At 28.0% G+C, this 16,491-nt stretch overlaps 1 pseudogene across 1 annotated transcript; it reads right to left on the reverse strand.

Annotated features, from left to right (window-relative positions):
- Positions 1-14,676: 14,676 nt before the first annotated feature.
- BDBG_17586 lies at positions 14,677-14,765 on the reverse strand (annotated as a pseudogene). The gene has a single exon. The product of its transcript is annotated as a tRNA-OTHER (tRNA).
- Between the last annotated feature and the right edge of the window lie 1,726 nt (positions 14,766-16,491).

Consider the following 16,491-nt stretch of genomic DNA (forward strand, 5'->3'; position numbering starts at 1 on the left):
GTTTTTCTAATATCTATAGAGTTAACTATTATACATTTATCAATTTCAGATATATAAAATCAGAAAATTCCAGCTCAGAATATAAAAACTTTTTACAAATTACAGTATTTTAACATCTTCTGATACTTTGAAATCATTTGAAAATATCATGACAAAGGAAAAGAGAATAAAGTCTTAAAGATAGACATATTAAATAAGTAGATAGAAAAGAATAGAAAAGAAAGAGTAAAGTAAAGAGAGATTATAATAAAACAAATTATTAAAAGATAGTATATAGCTGTTTTAAACTATATCTGATTAATTTTCTTCTCTTCATATTTAGATATTTTCTTATAACTGCTTGAGTTTCTGATAGAAAGTCTATTAAGTATTTAATTTCTGTCTCAGTTAAGAATAAGAATCTTATATTTAATTAATTTAAATTATACTTCTCTTTCAATCTGACTCTGAGACTATTATATAATACACAGTATTATGATTTGAAAGAATGTACTAGACTGACCGCCGGGACCATGCATTTCACATTTGATTTCATTTGGTCTGATCTCATACATTTCTTGACATGAATCCCGCTGGAACTGGCTATTAAAAAAACATGCAAAGTGACTATATATCAGATTTTAAAATGAAATCATGACTTGAAAAAAATGAGAAAGTGATCTCATTTGATCTCATTTAGTCTCATTCTTGACATAAAGTTACTATTTTTAGACATTTTTAAGGTTTTTTTTAGACTATTTTTAATTTTTTAAAAAGTAACACTTTTTGATAACACTTAAATAAGATTTAAAGTCATTTAAAGCAATAAAAATAATTTAAATTGAGAAATGAAAATCATAATCTCATTTGAAAAATGTAACAAGAGTAGACAGTAAGTCTCACTGAGACAGTATGAGACTACTATCTAATATTAAAACTGTGTAATGAGATCAGTTGAATTGATAATGAGACTATCAAAAAATCTGATCCTGGTCTCAGACACGGTTACACGGTCAGTCTAGAATGTACAACTGTCAGATAATAACGCAGTCACTTCTGAACTTGCTTACAAATGTAAAGAGATCATAGCAGCTATCAATTAATTTAGTGTACAGTATATAAGAAGTCAGTGTACATCTGTAATTATACACTGACTTAAGAAACCTTTGAATCACATCTGATAGCATGTCTAAAAACTGATAAGAAGTACAGACTTCTTCAGAGTATAATAATTTCATCTATAAAGCAATTCATAGTTATCATGTCAGTATAATTCTAAAAATACCTCAAAAGATAGTGTATAAAGAGTAGTGAGTGAAAGAGTATCTGATTAATACTGCTTTACTTATTGAGAGAAAACTTCACACTCAGACAAATATTATATATGATATACAAATAGACTGATTACTAAGATTATGAATTTCATGTTTAATCTCATTTAATCTGATCTCATACATTTGTTGATGTGAATTCTGCTGAGACTAGTTATTAAAAAAACATGCAAAGTGACTATATATAAGATTTTAAAATAGAATCATGACTTGAAAAAAATAAGAAAGTAATCTCATTTAATCTCATTTAGTCTCATTCTTGATATAAAGTTACTATTTTTAGATATTTTAAGGTTTTTTTTAGACTATTTTTAATTTTTTAAAAAGTAACACTTTTTGATAACACTTAAATGAGATTTAAAGTCATTTAAAGTAATAAAAATAATTTAAATTGAGAAGTGAAAATCATGATTTTATTTGAAAAATGTGATAAGACTAGACAGTAAGTCTCACTGAGACAGTATGAAACTACTATTTAATGTTAAAACTGTGTAATGAGATCAGTTGAATTAATAATAAGACTATCAAAAAATCTGATTCTAGTTTCAAACACAGTCACACAGTCAGTCTATATATAAATAGATGAGATATGAGAAAGAGAATAAGAGCAGTGAATCAGATTTAAAGAAGTTCACTCTTTATCTAAAAGAAGAATAAAAAAAAGAGTGATTATTATCAGAGTTGTATAATAATAACAGATAGTGATATAATAATATAGTGATATAATAATATAGTAATATAATAATAGATATTATACAATTAACAAGAAATGACTGAAATGAATATCTTCTTTAATTAATATAAATAACAACACTCTTCTCTGCTATCTGAATCAGAAGATATGCAGAATCTCTCAGAGAGTTTACTTAAAGTAGTAAGAAAAGCAGCTGAAATCAATGAACTGAAATTGAAGCTTTATACATATACAAGAATTCTAAACAAGATCGAAGTATTGCATACATAGTGACAGACTGAGATAGAAGTTAAATAACAATTGACATTCACTGCAGATTAAGCATTCATGATAAAGAGCTTTACTAATATAATTATCATTTTTAATAAGAATAGAGAAAACCAGGTCTTAGATCTGTAGCAGAAGATTGAATATTTACATAGATAGATAATTACACTGAATATGAAAGTCTTATCATAATTGTTCATAATCTCTTCAGAAGTGTACACATCATCTGAGACTGCTACACATGATAAGAATTCAAGTATGAAATATATCAAGCTAAAAGATCTGCTGAAGTTCTTAAGCTTTAATAATAACTGAAAAAATGATACTGTAATCAGCTGACTAAGTCAGATGCAATCATATTATCAGATTGAATATGAACTCACAGACAGATAGTTAATGAAATTTCAACAACTCTTAAGATCTGCTGTATTTCTATATAAAAAAGTGAAATTATTATAAATAACTGATGAAAAGATAAATCTTACAGATCTGAAATAATATTCATTTTCATAAATATAAAATAAGTTTTTCAAATAAATCTTACACAACTTTGAGAAAGTGAATATATAGAATAAGTGTTATAAATACTTCACTGAGTGTAGATAAGTGAATAATTTTATATCATACTTTATATACTTCAGTTTATACTATCTTGTATTGAATGAAGAGCTTTCAATATCTTTCTATTTACAGATCTTTATTCATGATCTTATATCTGAGTTGAGAGTGAAATGAAAATACTTAATCTCACAGTCAGACACAGTGAAGAAAGTATATAATATTCTTATTATACAGAAATAAATAAGTCAACTATGATAGAAAATACTGTAATTAAGTATATCTCAGTAGAGAATAAGTAATCAGACTTCTATGATACAAGTTACATACTCAGATATAATGAATCTAGATCTGAATATCATTGCTAAAGTATTAAATTCTCTAAAAAAGAAATTCTCTGAGTGAAAATCTTGATATTACAAGCATCAAGCTTGTCTCAACTGCAGATGTCAGAATCATAATACAAAGAATTACACATAGTATACACAGTTAAGAGAAGTAAGAGAGTTAAAAAACTAGCAGAATCAGTGAGCTCAGAGACACTCACTAATATTCTATGAAAAGTCTTTAAAGTGAAAGAGATGTCTGTATTAGATAACTCTCTGAATTCTATAAATATTAAGAGAAAGCAGGCTTCTGAATAAGATGCAGATGAGAATGAAGTAGACACTTATCTCAATATCTTAAGACCTGAAATGTTAATGTATAAAGAGCACTTGAATAAGAATTGAGAGATAACTGTAAAAGTATTAATAGATATAGAAGCTTCTACATAATATATTAATAATTATATAATTTAAAGACTGAAAGAGGTTTACTGAGTGAAGAATCCCTGATATATAAGATTGTCTGATAGCTAATATTTGATATCATCTGTAAGAGTAAGAGTTTTCTTACACTTCAGAAAATGATCTTGCTATATTTGAGTGTGAGAGCTGCAGAATGTGAAATATAATCTTATTCTTAAACTTAATTAATTTCAAAGGTTCAATTCACAGATTCAATGATGTACATATCATATGTGATTAACTGATAAGAAGAAAATGATTCATACAATTCTATTAACTGATATAAGAAGAACATTTCATATCTCTGATATAGAAGAGTTAAATCTGCTTACATATTAATAAGCAAAGAGAATGATTTATAAGACCTCATCTGAAAGTATTCTGTATATTATATGAGATCTGAAAGTGAAGAAAATCAAGATAAAGAATATATAAGAGAAGAAGTATATGAAGAAGCTTCTGAAGAAGTATGAAAAGATCTTTTAAACAAATCTTTTATCAGAATTACTACTGAAATAAGAATTTGTATATGAGATTAACATGAGAGATATGAAATCAGTCAATCAGAATGTGTACTCTCTGTCACAAACACATCTCAAAGAACAGAAGTATCAGATCACAGACCTTCTAAAATATAGTCTTATATAATTCTTATTAAGTATGTAAGACTTTTCAGTTCTATTTATGAAAAAGATAAGTGAAGAGTGATAAATATGTATTAATTATCAAGCACTTAATAAGCTTATAATCAAGAATGAATATTCACTGTTATAGATTTAATAACAGTTGAATATAATTGAAAACACCTGATATCTATCAAAAATCAATCTTCTCTCAGAATACTGACAGATCTGTGTAGATATAAGAAATCCTGCTTCTTGCGAATTCTTTACCTCTATTTCTATCTCTCATGTAATCAATAGAGTTAGCAGCTCTTGACTACACACAACTATATAGACTGAAGTTCGCGAATACTATTCATAACTCAGCTTGAATACTATTATATATTTAATTTCTACATTTTATCTTTCTACTGTGAATACTTCTAGTAGTTAACAGTACATATCATATCAAGCTGTAAATATCTAAATAATTGTCTATAAGTACTTATTCTTACATTTCAAGCTCAGTCAGTCAGCAATCATCTGTTATAACTGAAAGAACTAAAAACTTATATACTTTAATCTCTGCAAACTCTACTGCAGACACTCAGAAGCAGTTATCTGAATTATAAATAATCTCTATAAAAGAAGTCTCAGAGAACTTATTAATTACTTACAGAATATTATTCTCTGTATCTGTGACAGAGAAATTCTCTGAACTCATAAATAAATCAATCTCAGTAAAGAATATTCTTGAGCATCTCTTACAGAATCAAGCTATTTTTCTATAAGAAATACTTACTGTCTGTAAACATTCTCAAACTAAGTCTCTAGACATGATTTTCAAAGACACTTATAAACTGAAAAGAAACTTTCTTAAGTTATGATTACTTAAGATCACTTATCAAATCACAATCTATAAAAGCTTTTATAAGTTTGTATTTGAAATTGACTTACAAGTTCAGCTGTGTAATATAAAAGATAAAGAAGTTATTATCTATGTAATAACAGATCTCTACTACACTAAAGTCAAGAACTGACTGAATTATTTAGAGAATAATTATAAGAGATCTCACTGATCTGTTCTCAAGATCTATCTAGAGAATAAGTTAAAAGACTTTATAAGTCAGACAGAGAATATCTGAACTGTAATTATTAATATTAGAAAAAGAGATAAGAAATCTGATGAAAACTACTTATAGTATTTTATAAAATTATGATGTGAATTAAGATCTGTGAAAACAGAGTTCTGAAATAAGACCTAAATAATAATATTTATAAAGAGACTGAATAAAGATATGCAGAATAAGCTCATTAAGTAAAAATCTAAGCTCTTAACTCTGAAGAAACTGATAACTTTTATTTATTACTTACAGATCACTGTGAGAGTTACAGATCTGCAGAGAGTGAATTATCAATCAGTCTTATAAGAGTTAGAATAACAGAGAATAGATTTATCAGAAAAAGATAATAAGATATAGAGAGATTCATATCTAACTACTAAGTAGAGAGAAAGAGCTTTATAAGCTCTTATAAACAGAGTGTATAATAGAGAGATTAAGAAAAAGAGACTCTACTTTATCTGATCTAAATCAGAATATCTTCACATAAACTATTCAGATAAATTAAAATAGAAATTTGAGAAGTTATGAACAGAGTCAGTAACAATCTTCTTAAGAGTCTTGAAGTTGATATCTGAATCTGTTACTTCTCTAATGAAAATACTTACTTATAAGAAGAGACTGTGCTGCAGTACTACTGCTCTACAAGTATAAGAAGTATTAATAAACTCAGAATCTCAGATTACTATAGTGTTTCTAAAGCTCACAGAGTGAATAAGCTGAATAATGAAAACTGAGAATCTGCTCTTATAATAAACAGAGTATAAGAACTCAGATCTGAGAACTGAGAAACTTACAAGAGTCATTTTTAAATTGTAAGATCTCTCTAAAATCTGAAGAAGATTTACAGAAACTGTGATTATTACAGATATTATAGATAATATATACTTGAAACTTATATAACTTTAAAGATATAATTCACATATAGCTGTCTGCAAGTCAGATTTATACTTTCAATCAGTGTTAACAGATTTACTTACAGAGATAGAATCAGTTAATACTATAGAGTTAATTAGAGAAGATAAGCTCATCTATATAATAACTTTATAAATATTTGAGAATCTCATAATCATAAAAACTGAGCTTCAGATATCAGAGAAATATCAAGATCTTGCAGAAATATTCAACTCAGTAAAAACAGCTAAGCTTTCTTCTTATTATAAGAAGAATCTGATAATAGATTTGATGAAAAAGTAGAAACTCTTCTAAGAACTAGTTTATAAGCTCTCTTATTATGAGACAGAGATCTTACAGATTTATATAAAGAAAAATCTGAAGAATAACTTTATCTGATCTTCATAGATCTTCACAGAAGCCTCTGTGATATTTATAAAAAAGAAGAATAAAGATCTCAGATTATATATAGACTACTGTAATCTGAACTTCAAGATAATAAAGAGTCACTATTCTCTATCTCTGATTGAGAATGTAATTAACTGTCTCACAGAAGCTGTTATATTCATATAACTGAATATAATTAATATATATACACAGCTGTAAATACAGTCTAAGAATGAATAAAAGACTGTCTTTAGAACTGTATTAAGATTGTTTAAATATCTAGTAATATCTTTTGATCTGATTAATATCTCTGTAATATTTCAGTCTTTTATTAATAAAACACTTTGTGCATATCTGAATATCTTCATAATAATATATCTAAATAATGTGATGATGTACTTTATAAAGAAGAAAGAACACACTGAGCATGTACAAAGTGTGTTAAAGACCTTATTATTATTATTATTCTTCAATTATAGATGTATGCATAGACTGACCGTGTGACCGTGTCTGAGACCAGAATCAGAATTTTTGATAGTTTCATTATCAATTCAACGGATTCTATTACACGGTTCTAACATTAGATAGTAGTCTCATACTGTCTCAGTGAGACTTACTGTCTACTCTTATCACATTTTTCAAATGAGATCATGATTTCCACTTCTCAATTTAAATTATTTTTATTACTTTAAATGGCTTTAAATCTCATTTAAGTGTTATCAAAAAGCGTTACTTTTTAAAAAATTAAAAATAGTCTAAAAAAAACCTTAAAATGTCTAAAAATAGTAACTTTATGTCAAGAATGAGATTAAATAAGATCAAATGAGATCACTTTCTCATTTTTTTCAAGTCATGATTCCATTTTGAGATCTGATATATAGTTACTTTGCATGTTTATTTAATGATTAGTCCCAGCGGGATTCACGCTAAGAAATGTATAGAATCAGACCAAATGAAATCAAACATGAAATTCATGGTCCCGGCGGCCAGTCTATATATGCAGTCAGAGACTATGATATCTACCTGAGAATCTTTAGTTCTCAGAGTTTTTCCTATATCTATAAAGTCAACTATTATACACTTATCAATTTCAGATATATAAAATCAGAAAATTTCAGCTCAGAATACAAAAACTGTTTACAAATTACAGTATTTTAACATCTTTTAATACTTTGAAATCATTTGAAAATATTATGACAAAGAAAAAGAGAACATAGTCTTAAAGATAGACACATTAAATAGATAGATAGAAAAGAATAGAAAGAAACAAGTACAGTAAAGAGAGACTATAATAAAATAAAATTATTAAAAAATAGTGTATAGCTGTTTTAACAGACTATATCTAATCAATTTTCATCTCTTCATATTCAGATACTTCTGAATGAAGTTATTTTCTTATAGCTGCTTGAGTTTCTGATAGAAAGTCTATTAAGTATTTAAGTCCTGTCTCAGTTGAGAATAAGAACCTCATATTTAATTAACTACAGACACTAGTCACCCGCAGAATGCATCTTAAGCTAATTACATTTAACTCTCTATAATTAACTGATTATCATGTCTGTTCTCTCAGGCCAGTCACTAATTTCCAGAGGCATTAGTTAGTGACTGTCACTGCTCACTTGATAATGTACACATCAAGCTTTCAGTTGCTGATCTCGGTCTCATTAGATGCTCATAGATCTATCAATCAGTCATTATGACCTCACTCTGTATTAGAGACTAATTATAGACTTGATGACTACAGTTCTCTCTATCAGTATTAGAGCTTGACAGTGAGCTTGCAGACTCTAGTCTATCAGAGTACTCTGTCTAGAGTCTAGATATATATCTAGACCTGCTAGTTAGATAATTTTCAAAATCATTCTCTGTATTTGAGAGAGAGCTAGGCTCTGATGACAGCTCTAGTTAGAGACTTGCTTAAGTAGTGTATAATCACTATATTAGACTTAACTCTATATTGTTAGAACCTTGACAGATGCACAGTAGAATAGTAAGATATTAGTATCTTATACTGACTCTGATAAGTGTTCACAGAATCTCACTTAACTAGTGACTTAACTTACAGTAGAGAGTTCTATTCTGTATTAAGTCTTACTAATTAGACTCAGTCTCTATTCTATGAGAGCTTTTATGAGTAAGAAGTGATAGATGCTAGTAATGAGATTCGAACTCATGCATCTCTAATATATGCGGTCTTGATTACCAGTCTTATCAACTGAGCCACGCTGGCTGTTAAAGATCTTAGATGAGACAGAACTGTATATTAAGCTTATAAAGTGTAACTTCAGTATCTGTTAGATTAATTTTCTAAAATATATAATCACTGCAGATAATATTCAGATGAAATCTTCATAAGTTAAGACTATTCTATTATAGTCAGAGTTAACTAGTATTTATAAGATTCAGATCTTTCTAAGCTTTGTGAATTTCTATAGAGTTTATCTTTGCATTTATAAGAATCTTCTTAACTCTTACAGACTTACTAAAGAATGAAAATAAGAAGAAGTTATCTTGTAAATGAAGAATGAAAAGATTATTAAGAAGAGAGAACTGTAAGAACTTTCTTATTTCAGAAGCTTATAAGATCTTTATAAGATTAAAACAGATATTTATAGATATAGTAATACTGTTTCACTTTGATTTCTTACTCTTAATCAGATTGAAGATAGATATCTTCTTCTTTATAATTTTAGAAATAGTCTTGTAACTACAGTTAAATGAGAACTGAGTTTCAGTAATCTTTTTCTTATAGAAGATATAATCTGTGAAAATTAACTATAACATTTATAATCAGAAGCTTCTTATAATAGTGAAATTCTTTCATCACTGATATCACTACTTTGAGAGTCTTATAACAGTGATTACTGTTAGAACTGATTATAATAACTTATAACAGTTTACTTCAATTAAGAAACTCTTGCAGTAGCAGATTCACTGAGCTCAGAGACTGAGTGAATTCTGATTTAAGATAGAATATATTAAGAGAACTAAGAACTCAGTGAATGAACTCTCTTACAGATCAGACTATATTAAGAAGATCAGAATAACAGATATAGAAAGACTAGAGAAGATAGAAAAGCTTTATAAGATACTCAGACTGAGTATTACAAAGAGATTGACTGAAGAGTCTCTTAATTCTCTATAAGAGAAGAGAAGAGAGAAAGAAAAGAAGTCTGTGCAACTACTCTCTATAATACTGAGAGTTAACACTCTGAGAATCTTTATAAGAATTCTTAAAGAGAATATCTATAATCTGAAGAGTTTATAAGCTTTAAGAAGTACTGTAGAAGATCTGATATAAGAGAAAACAGAGTATAAGTCTTTATAAGATCTTCTATTCAGATTGTCTGAACTGCAACTGAAGAATCAATATACTCAGTATATTTAGAAACTACTCATAACAGAGATTAATTCTGCAGAAACAAAGAATTGAAGAGACTTAAATAGTCTCTTATAAAGAGAGAGCTGAATTTATGTACTTATAAATAAGTTTCTATGTATAGAACTTATTAAAAGATATCATAAGTCTTCTCTAGCAGATTATTTTATAGATACTAGAACTTATAAGTTGCTTATAAGAAAATACTTCTGACTGAAGATACAAGAACTTGTGAAGAAGATAGTGAATTCTTACATTATTTATCAGAATTCACAGATAGTGCAGTTCAGATTATATAAAGAACTTACTTCTCTACTCATTTCATAGAAATCTTGAGAATAGCTAGAAATGAATACTCTTGTGAGTCTCTCTGAAAGTAAGAACATATATAATACCTGCTTTAACAGTGTGCTGATAATAGTGAATTACTTTATCAAGATAACACACTTTATACTCACTTATAAGAACTTGAAGTCAAAGAATTTGACTTATATCTTCATTTATAATATAGTTCAGTTGCATGAGTTGTCTGTGAATATTGTCTCAGATAGAGAATTAATCTTTATAGAAGAGTTCTAGTCTGATCTGATAACTATACTGAAGATCTCATAAGATCTAAGCATGACTTTTTATTAACAGACAGATAATCAGATAGAACATCTGATGAGTATATTAGAACAGTATCTATAATACTTTATCAATTATAATTAGAATAACTGAGTATATTAATTATCACTTACAGAGTTTATATATAACAACTCAAAGTATATCAGCACAGATAAAACTCTCTTTGAGATACTCACTGAGACTTATTCATGAATAATCTTGATGAATCTATGAGAGTATACTATAGAGTGTAATGATATCTGTGAATGAGCTGAGAGAATTCAGAAGATTCAGAAGAAAGCTTCTAAATTCTTGAGAAAGATCTAAGAGTATCAGAAGAGATACTATGACTTCAAGTATATTATAAAGAGTTTCAAGAAAGATAATAAAGTCTGACTAAGTCTAGAAAATATCATCACATAGAGATCTAGTAAGAAGCTGAATCTCTTATAAATAGAGTCTTATAAGATTATAAAGAAAGTTAGTTTACAATTCTATAGATTGAAACTATCACTGAGATTGTAGATATGTAATATTTTTCATATCTCTTTGCTTTATAAATATAAGAAATTCTTAGAAGAGAACTCTGTAACTCATCACTTTATTTACAAAGTACTAGAGAGTGAAAGAGAATATCAGATTAAAGAAATTATTAACTCAGAAAAGTGAGATTACAAGCTCTGATTTAAGATTCAGTGATAAGAGTATTTTGATAAGATGAATAAGTTCACTTAAGAATTATCTGAGTAGATAAGATATCTGCAGAAGCTGAGACATAACTTTTATACTGTAAATTCTGATAAGTCAGAATAGTACAGTCTTCACTAAGAATCTGATTGTGATAAAGACATTAACACTGTTATTTACAAACTCTAGTTTATAAGATATACTGGGATGAACAGTCTGCAGTGTATGTAAAGAGAAGAAGAAATCATACTCTTATTAAAGCTAAAAAATAAGAAAATAAAAACAGGGCTGTGAACACAATTTAGAGATTAATAAAGAAAAAATAAAGAAAACTCATACTTATATTCTCAATATCTGTAACACTCAATTCTCTTACAACTATTAATTTTTCTCTTCAAAGAAGCAGAGAGTATCATATCTACAGTACAGACAATTGTTATATTTGATACAAAAATTATCAGAAATGCATAGACTTCAGAGAAGCTGAATATCAGAGTATATACAGTTATAGCAGAGTTCTGAGAGCTGACTGTCTGTACATGTGATTAGATATCTCTTATAAAGCTATATCTGCTTTCTCAGTTATACTGAAGTATTCAGCTCAGAAACAATTGAGACACAGAGAGAGAGCTCATTTATTCAGACTAACTTCTATCATGAATTTATAACATTTACATTATCTTGATTATCTGAATTTTATAAGTATCTGAGAACTCATCTCTGATTAATAATAAGATTGTGAAAATGCATCACAGTGTGAGAATTAGACTGGCCGTCAGAATCATGAATTTCACATTTGATCTCATTTAATCTGGTCTCATATATTTCTTAGCGTGAATCCCGCTGGGACTAATCATTAAATAAACATGTAAAGTGACTATATATCAGATCTCAAAATGAAATCATGACTTGAAAAAAATGAGAAAGTGATTTCATTTGGTCTCATTTAGTCCCATTCTTAGCATAAAGTTACTATTTTTAGACATTTTAAGGTTTTTTTTAGACTATTTTTAATTTTTTAAAAAGTAACACTTTTTGATAACGCTCAAATGAGATTTAAAGTCATTTAAAGCAATAAAAATAATTTAAATTGAGAAGTGAAAATCATAGTCTCATTTGAAAAATGTGATAAGAGTAGACAGTAAGTTTCACTGAGACAGTATGAAACTACTATCTAATGTTAGAACTGTGTAATGAGATCTGTTGAATTGACAATGAGACTATCAAAAATTCTGATCCTGGTCTCAGACACGGTTACACGGTCAGTCTAGTGAGAATCATTGATAGAGAATCTAGGCATATTTGCATATATCTGATCAGAGATTATGTAGATAGAGAGAAGATGATTATAGACCTGCAGAGCTGCAGAAGACACTGATAAAATCAGAAGCTTTATAATAACTGTCAGCTAGAATCTGTAAGAAATTACTTATGAAAAGACTTATAGTAAAGAGAGAGACTGTGCTGCTTAAAGTCAGAGACTGACTTGAAGAAGGTATGAGATTGATCACTGATCTGAAGATCAGACGCAGTAACAGAGCTGAGAAGAGTGAAAACACTATTATAAGCAGTGATATCTCTACTTCATCAGTCAGTAAAAAGTAATCAGAGAAGTTGCAGAAACACTTATAAGAAGCTTAGTAATAATCAGACATTGTTTATAAAGATATTGAAATTGAAAAAATTTTTATTCTTAAGAAGTTCTTGAATTAATATACAGATATTATCAGAAACACACTCTCTCTATTATCTGAGTGAAAATACTTCACAGATGAATAAGAATACTCACAGTTTATAAGAATAAAAGCTGTTACAGAAAAAGAGAAAAGAAGATGAGATTCTACAGATAGATCTAAGATATTTATACTACTTTAGAGAGATTTACTTACACTGTGAATAATTCTACAGAACAGTCAGATTACTCTAGTAAATAAAAAGTAATTATAAATCACAGATCTGAATCTTTCTATATGACTATAAAGAGTGATTGCAGACTGCAGATATCTTGATTCTATAATTCTACAGAGTTGATAAAAGAATAGAAAATTTCTCACAATTCTACAGTGTCAAAGAACAATAATTTATGAGAATAAGTAAAAAATCAACTTATAAATACTTCTCTTTGATAAGAGTGATTTCATAGAGAGTGATTCATCTGTGAGATGAATCTGTAATATGTATAATGATCACATAAGAATCTTATGAAAATAATTAAAAGTCAACTGAAACTCTTCTATATGAAAGATGTGAAATAAATCTATATAATAGTCAGAGAAGAATCTGTAGATTATAAAGAATCTCATGAAATAAGAAACTGAGTAACAGACTCTTTTCTCTTTATAGTAATAAGAGATTTTTCCTCACTAAGGTTTTTTTATAGATGTAAAGAATTTTTAGTGAGTATCACTGCAGTGCTGAGTTAATTCTATAAAGTCACTCAGTGAAAGGCTTTGTGAACAAAGTCTTAGAGAGAGAAGAATATGTAAGAAATCTCACTTCTCATGAATTCTTTATCTCTATTTCTATCTCTTATATAATTAATAGAGTTAGCAGCTCTTGACTACACATAACTATATAGACTGAAGTTCATGAATACTATTCATAACTCAGCTTAAATACTATTATACATTTAATCTTTACATTTTATCTTTCTATTGCAAATACTTCTAGTAGTTAACAGTACATATTACATCAAGCTGCAAACACCCGAATAATCGCCTGCGAGCACTTATTCTTACAGTAGATGAACTGTCAGTTCTATGAACTATATTTAATATATAATGAGAGAAGTTCAAATTTCTGATAATATTATTCAGTCTGATAAATGTATCTATTATCTTTTAAATAATGATGAATATAATTCTTTATAAATAGAATGAAATCTTATATCTTGTATATCTCAATGATATTCTAGTCTTTTCAAACTTATATAATGAATATCTGAAGTATTTTGATAAAGTGCTTATAACTCTGACAGAGTATAAGCTCTAGACTGACCGTGTGACCGTGTCTGAGACCAGGACCAGATTTTTTGATAGTTTCATTACCAATTCGACTGATCCCATTACATGATTTTAACATTAGATAGTAGTTCCATACTTATTATTATTATTATTATTCTTCCATTATACTCATATGCAAGCGGAGCTTATGATGAGTCCTTGCGTGATGTTAAATACAGGTCAAGTGTTGGTTATACAGGAGGAAATACAGGTGTTGAGACCACGCCAAGATAACAAGAACATAGGAAAATACAAAGGAGTGACAATTAGATACATGCGATAATAACTTCCCAGCTCAGGAACATAGAGCAATTCATTGAAGCGATTTGTACACCTCTGTATTTATTAGAAACCTGAGGTGCTTGAGTTCCGGATTTAATGTATCCCCTGCGGGTTTCGAACCCACGCGCCTTGGTTTCCCACGCCAAGGTGCTACCGGGTGGCCGCATTAACCATTCGGCCACCGGGGCAGTAGTCTCATACTGTCCCAGTGAGACTTACTGTCTACTCTTGTCACATTTTCCAAATGAGACCATGATTTCCACTTCTCAATTTAAATTATTTTTATTGCTTTAAATGACTTTAAATCTCATTTGAGTGTTATCAAAAAGTGTTACTTTTTAAAAAATTAAAAATAGTCTAAAAAAAACCTTAAAATGTCTAAAAATAGTAACTTTATGCCAAGAATGAGACTAAATGAGACTAAATGAGACCACTTTCTCATTTTTTTCAAGTCATGGTTTCATTTTAAGATCTGATATATAGTCACTTTACATGTTTTTTTGATAGCCAGTCCCAGCGGAATTCACGCCAAGAAATGTATGAGACCAGATCAAATGAAACCAAATGTGAAATTCATGGTCTCAGCGGCCAGTCTAATAAGCTCTATATTAAATTAATAAAGTATGTGTTTAAAATGAAAGAGTTAAAGTTCATAGAACATATAGTAAGTGATGACTGTATATACTTCTTTTCAGAGAAATTGAATATCATAGTAAATTAATCACAGCTGAGAAATATATATTCTATATAACAGTTTCTTAAGTTAGTCTTATATTACTGCAGATTTATCAAGAATTTTGTATAAATATCTATATCACTCTCAGATCTCTTAAGAGAAATAGATACTAATCTGTGAAAGAAGAAGTTTCAGTTAATTATCTAAAATACTGTGTATAAGAAGGCTTTTCTTACACTGAGAGAATGTATAATAACATTCTTAGTACTTATTCAATCAGATTGTGATAAATCTTTCTATATTAAGACAGATATATTTAAATGAGCTATCAGAGATACTCTTTTATAAATGAGTAAGAATAGCAAGCTATATCTGATAGTGTACAATGATAGAAAACTATCAGATATTAAGCTCAATTACTCAGTATATAAAAAGAAATTACTAGTGATTAAGCATATACTGATATTATAAAATAGATATATTAATAATGAGTATATAATAATGATAATTACAGATTATGAAAGTCTTATCTATCTATAATTAATAATGAAATCTTTCAAACACTTAGTATATTGAATCTCAGAGTTTTAAGTGTATAATCTTAATATTAAATACTGAAAGAAGTTAAATACTGTGATATCTGATATAATCAGTTACAGATCTGATTTCATAAGTGAGAATTCTATAAATCAGATATAAGAGAAGTTTGTATTAAATATAATAAGAGAATATAAGAAATCAGAATAAGTGAATATAATAATCTCTCACTTGAAGAATGATAAGATATCAAATAATAAGTATTTTATAAAAGTGATAGAAGAAATTCTTCTGAACTTCAAGCTGAGAAAATTGAAAAATGATGTTATACTTTATTATAATCTAGAATATGCAGAAGCTCTCTATCTAGAATATTCATTTAAACATGACTTAATAACTTACATGCATAAGAAATTCAGTCACTTAGAAAGCTCTGAACTTATAAGTATACTTAACTCAAGAGTATACTGATCAAGCATGACTGAGAATATTCAGATATACACTTATAAGTATCTGAATTATCAGGTTATGAAAGAATCTAAGAAAGAATTAGAATATAAGAAAGTATAATATCAGATAAAGTGTATAATACAACTATTTAAATAATGAAAGATGAATCTCATAGATATATTACTGTAAATATCAAATGAAAATTGATGAATAATCACTGCTATTGATTATGCTACTGACTGATCAGTTAT

This window comes from Blastomyces gilchristii, assembly GCF_000003855.2.
Source record: "Blastomyces gilchristii SLH14081 genomic scaffold supercont1.18, whole genome shotgun sequence".
NCBI lineage: Eukaryota > Fungi > Ascomycota > Eurotiomycetes > Onygenales > Ajellomycetaceae > Blastomyces > Blastomyces gilchristii.